Source organism: Nannospalax galili, unplaced genomic scaffold, assembly GCF_000622305.1.
Source record: "Nannospalax galili isolate Female #2095 unplaced genomic scaffold, S.galili_v1.0 scaffold547, whole genome shotgun sequence".
Lineage (NCBI taxonomy): Eukaryota > Metazoa > Chordata > Mammalia > Rodentia > Spalacidae > Nannospalax > Nannospalax galili.
In genome coordinates this window covers 857,360-863,020 of record NW_008355824.1, presented here as the reverse complement: position 1 = coordinate 863,020, position 5,661 = coordinate 857,360, and positions in this window count along the sequence as shown.

Sequence of the window (5,661 nt, the reverse complement as noted above, 5' to 3'; positions counted from 1 at the left end):
CTTAAGGGTGTACCCACTAGGGTCATTATAGCATTGACTTTACAAAAGTCTTGCACATTCTCCATTTGCCAGAGGCTTTCTTAATAACAAAGACAGGTGTGTTCCATGGTCTTACAGAAGGTCGGATGTGGCCCAACCATAATTGTTCCTGCACAATTTCCTTTAAAGCCTGTAGCTTTGTCTCAGGTAATGGCCACTGCTCCACCCCTACCAGCATCCAAGGGGACCACCGGATAGCCGGAACCTGAGGGGCAGTGGCCCTTAGAATTAGGGGTGAACCCGATGCTCTTTCTTTGGGTCCCCCCCTGTAATTGATATGGCGAGTCAATCCTTGAGTTGCTGACTCAGGAAGCCTATCAGACTCTTCAAGAGCCAAAAGGTCATCATAAAAGGCCTTTCTATCAGTGGTTATGAAGTCCTGTGCATCCCCCAAAATATCTTGTCCTATGAGGTTGGCGGATAATCCTGCCACCACCAGGGGTTGCACCTCCCCTTTAGCTCCATCTGCATCCTGCCAGGTGAGCCATTCTTGAGTCTCCTCTGATGGGGTATATCCTCCCACACCTAGGATTCAGGGCCCAGAAACTAGGTGCCATTGTGATGGGACCTCCTCCTTTCTAAGAATGGTTCTATTAGTCCCCGTGTCCACTAGGCAGCGAAACCTCCTGCTACCTATTTCAAGATCCATCTTGAGCCTTACACCAGGGATAATAGGGACTGTCCAATTCACCATAGGTTTTTCTACTCTCCTGATACCTACCCAAGGGCATTATAAATGTAGCCGATCATGGGGAAGTCCTCTTTTTGTCAACCGTGCTGGAGGCTGCACCCCACGTAGTTTAAAGGCTTTCCTTCAATATCAAATCTGGATTCACAATCCTTTTGCCAATGGAGCCCTTTGCGACACCAGGGACAGGGCATAGATGGGGGTCTTTTTGATACCCCACCTCCAGGCTTAGGCCAGTTCTCTCACTGAGGGCAATTTCTTTTAATATGGTCAGTCTGGCCACAGCCAAAATATGGACCTTCTATCCCTCTAGGCCCCATTGTTACCTGCTGACCCAAATTAAGTGAATTCAATGCCTGGGTTAAGGCATGGGTCAGAGCCTCTGTTTGCATCTGTAAGATAGCTGCCATGGCTTTGGTTTGCCCCCTCTGGGTTCCCACCTCCTTGGAGACAATTCTCCATCGTTCCATGGACCTGTCCTTAAGGCCAGCACAGGCTATCTTTTGATCGACATCCATTCCATCCCATACCAAGAGTTTAGTGAATTTCTCCCTCAATGGGCCTGGGGGTAATTTTCGTTTTAAGCTCTTCTCCACTCTATCTATAAACTCATAGAGGGGTTCACCAGGCTTTTGATTAATTCCTGCAAGGGGTATTTAGTAGGCCCTTGTCCAATTTTCTCCAAGCATTTAATCCTATGACCCTAACCTGTTCTGTATATGGGGCTGGAATGCCCAACTGTTGCTCCCCTGAGGCATAATTGTCACTTGAACCAGTCAACATCCCAAAAGTAATGCGGACTGGTGAATTGGCACTTGCATTCCTCTCAGCCTGTATCCTGCATTCCTCCTTAAAGAGGGCACACCATTTAATATATATAGGGCTAGGAAGGACTGCTTTGGTGAGGTCCAGCCAATCCATTGTAGTACACTGCTGATGAGCCAAGTCTTGGAGGAGAGTATCTACCCAGGGTGATCCCGGGCCATCCTCAGCGACCGCCTTTTTTAATTCCTTCAAATCTTTCGCCTCCCAGGGATACCAGGGGTCAGGGCACGCACCTCCTGGGTTTACATTAATAGGATACACTTCCACCCATGGCCTCACAGAAGCCTCCTGAGCAGGGTCAGGATCCTGGAAATGGGGATGGTTTTCATGGGTTTCAGGAAGCCCTGAAGCTGGCCAGGGCATGCCCGAGGTGCTGCTTGTTACTTTGGCTGCTTTTGGATTCACTTCTGTTGCATTTTTGCCTTCTTCCTCAAACTCTTCCATGATTCCCATGCCAGGGTTTCTGAAGGCTCATCAAGAGGTGGTGCCGAGGGCTTAAGGCTATTGGGCTGAACAAAGTAGCCAGGGAGCCAAATGAATCACCTCTGCCCAAACCTTTTGAGCTATGGGATCTGAAAAATCCAATCCCCTGCTTTTAAGCATATCTCTCAGGGCTTTAAGTGCTGGGTCTTCAAACTTAAAAATTGCGTTACCCATTTTTAGGGTCTTGCTTACCCCAAACCTCCTCAATTGGCCCCAATCAGTTTTCTCTTCTTCTTACCAGGTTCTTGCCAGGTTGAGCGACAGATGCTGGGGGTTCGAACCCGCGACCCCCGGCGAGGTGAGGATTGGGGATGAGTATGCACGCTGTTCACCAGACCACACTGCCCCCTTTACTTGGGGACACTCAGATGCAACAGGGAGCCTAGTCAAGCTGGGACTCATTTATTGCAATTGTTCCAAAGCTTATAAAGGCACCTGGAACCGCCCCCCCCCAAGGTCATGTGCTGATCACGCACTCCTCAGCAGTGCAAAAGTATTCTTCAGACTTTCAAAGCAAGCCAGGCCACAGCCCCAGTAACTTCCTTTCCAACCTATGCAAGGTGGGGCTTTTAGGTGCCCACAAACACACCATGGAAGCCAGGAATCAGAGAGAATGCCTACATTTTACTCCATCAGGGCCTCCAGTTTATGGAATGGTACTGCCTACTTTCAGAGTGAATCTTTCCCTCTTAGTTGGTGACCATCTATAACTCCAGATCCAGGGGATCTGGAAGTTTCTGGAAACTTCCTCACAGACACACCCAGAAGTGTACTTTACTAATCTCCTAGGTGCTCCATAACCAGGAGACAACCAAGGTTGGTAACCTCAGCTGGGTGTGACCATTCACATCTTTAATCCCAGCACCCAGGATGCAGAATCAGGTGAATCTAAGTGAGTTTAAAGCCAGCGTGGTCTACATAGCAAGTTTTAGGTCATCCAGGGCTACTACCATCTCACAAAAAGGGTTGCTTCCTCAAAAACATTTTTCACAACTTCCAAAAAAATATTTCCCCAAATATAAATAATATCCTACATTAAAAAGTAGTATGACAGAAGGCCACAACTGGACAAGTTTTAAAGAATAAGAGACTACAGAGTGTCTATCCCTGGATAGGACTCCTATATTGAACCTCACCCACCTACATCTCAGGGACCATTGTGGAAGAGGGGCCAGAAAAACTCTAAAAGCCTGGGATGGTTCATGAACACAGGGAAGCAGAGACTTTCAGGTTACTTGAAGCTTGCTCATGTGAACTTGTGGCAATGTTCTGAGTAATAATGCTCATTGTGTCAATAATTCTCAGGGGGAAAAAAAAGGTAGGAAACCCTACATTGAGTCTCCAACTCTCCAGGGTTCTGTAATGGCCTTTTCATTTTCTCTACCGAAAACACTATTTTATCCATCAACATCAATAAAAATTGACTTGTAATAAAGACTGAGATTCATAACTGGTTGGTGTGTTATTATCCTACATCATGGTTAAAATTAAAGCTAGTTTTGGTTTTTTCCCCGCCCCTGTTATTCAATGCAACTATCTTTGAGATCTATCATAAAGAATTGTGAGCTGGACATGGTAGCACTCACCTTTAATTCCAGCAATCAGAAGGCAGAAGCACCAGATCTCTGTGAGATTGAGGCCAGCCTAGTCTCCATAGCCAATTCCAGGCCAACTGGGGCTACAGGAAGACTCAGTCTCAAAAAAAAAAAAAGAAACAGAACAAAAAATTGGGGATGGCTAGTGAGATGGCTCAACAGTTAAGAGCACTGACTGCTCTTGCAGAAAGGACCCGGGATCACTTTGGAGCACCCACATGGCAGCTAACAACTGTCCTTGACTCCAGTTCTAGGGGATCTGATGCCCTCTTCTGACTTCCTCGGGCATTGCAACATGGAGCACTTATAAACATGCAGGGAATATGCTCATACACAGAAAATAAAACATAATAAATAAAATAATTTTTAAAAATTTAAAAAGGAATTTTGATGTATGAGTTAATAAATCAATAAATATTAAGGGTCAGAAATTAGGAAGTACTTGGTGAGAAGTGGAAACTCCTATTCAGACTTGCTGACTGAATCAATGCTAGTAAGTAGTAAACTGATTCAGATACCCTTAACTATTGACTCAGATTGCCTTAAAACATAAATGATGCAAAAGAAAATTGAAACTTTGCTTTTACATGAGTTAGTTTTATACTCTATTCAAAGTTGTTGGATTATGTTTACCATATCTAATTGGATTTACAACCAATTTCTGTGACATGTAACTGCTGATGATTTTAATAGCTGGGTTCTCATATACAGCTCCAACAGCTTAATAGTAAAATGATTGTTCATGTTCTACATGGTAGTAAAAGAATCATATGTCAACCTTTGGGCACACATATCAGGAGAAAAGAAACTCTTGTCATAATTGTAAATTATAATCACTTTTATCATGGAGGTCTTCATTAAGTAACTAATACTGCAATCTACATTCTATCAATCTTTACATCCACACAATCTTACTTTGAAAAACTTAATTTCTTTTGGATACAAAATATTCGCCAATAAACACTAGACAAAGGATAAATGCAATAGAGATGTATGGTAGCAAGAAAGCCGATCTAAGCATGTTGTAAAGACAAATGCAGTTTCTGTTTCAAAATGTTTTCATTGTGCTAATGCATTTGAGGCTGTATTGTTCCAATTAAATTAATAAATAATTTGACTATATGTATAGCTGCAGATTCAGTGGGTCCTATACTCCTGGACAAAAATGTATGTGACTGCTCCATCAGGAAAGGAGGATCAGCCTGAAGATTTCAAGGGGACTTGCTTTGGTCTAACTGGGGTCAGACTTTTCTAACTTTGGAGTACTTCTGGAGTACTGAGGTTGAAATAGAAAACAGTGGAATTCTGGGGACTCCTATGACCACCATTTCTTCCAACATTTCCTTTTCCCATCATCCCCTGCACTCTACTGGACCAAAGGTAATCTGTCAAGGACCAACTCCTAAGTGCAACTCTTAAGTCAAATTTGATTGCAATGTAGCTCTATAAATCTGACTAACTATGGGGTCCCCACCCAAGAATCACAGTATCAGAAATCTGCAGATCAGAAAGCATAAAAGAACAAAATAAAACTAAAATTTGCAGATTTCTCTGCTGGATATATTTTGTCAAATATGCACTGATAATGCACATACTCCAAATATATCATAAAAAGGTGGATTCCCATAACTGTGGTATATTTTTAGTGAACCATTAAAATAGGCATGGATAAAGAAAACTATGCTATTTTATTTTTAAATTTAAACAATGTATGACCTTAAAATATTTAATCAACAGAATCAATACAAAAATATTGTATGAACTATTTTTTAATGAAGTAGAGTTTATTCAAGTCACGTCTTTTTTAAAAAAAGACAGACAGCAATAAACAGAAATAGTGAAACACCCAAATGTGTCCCTGATTTCTCCCCCAGAGTCTACAGTCTGCACCTGTTTCTTTCATCCTCAGGAGATGATAATCTTCTGTTTATTTTGCTACCATAAATCTAAGAACATGAAGTTTACACAGAGATTACCTTTTAAATGTTGGTCTGTGCCTGATCTTTCTTACTTCACAAAAGGAAAAAAAAA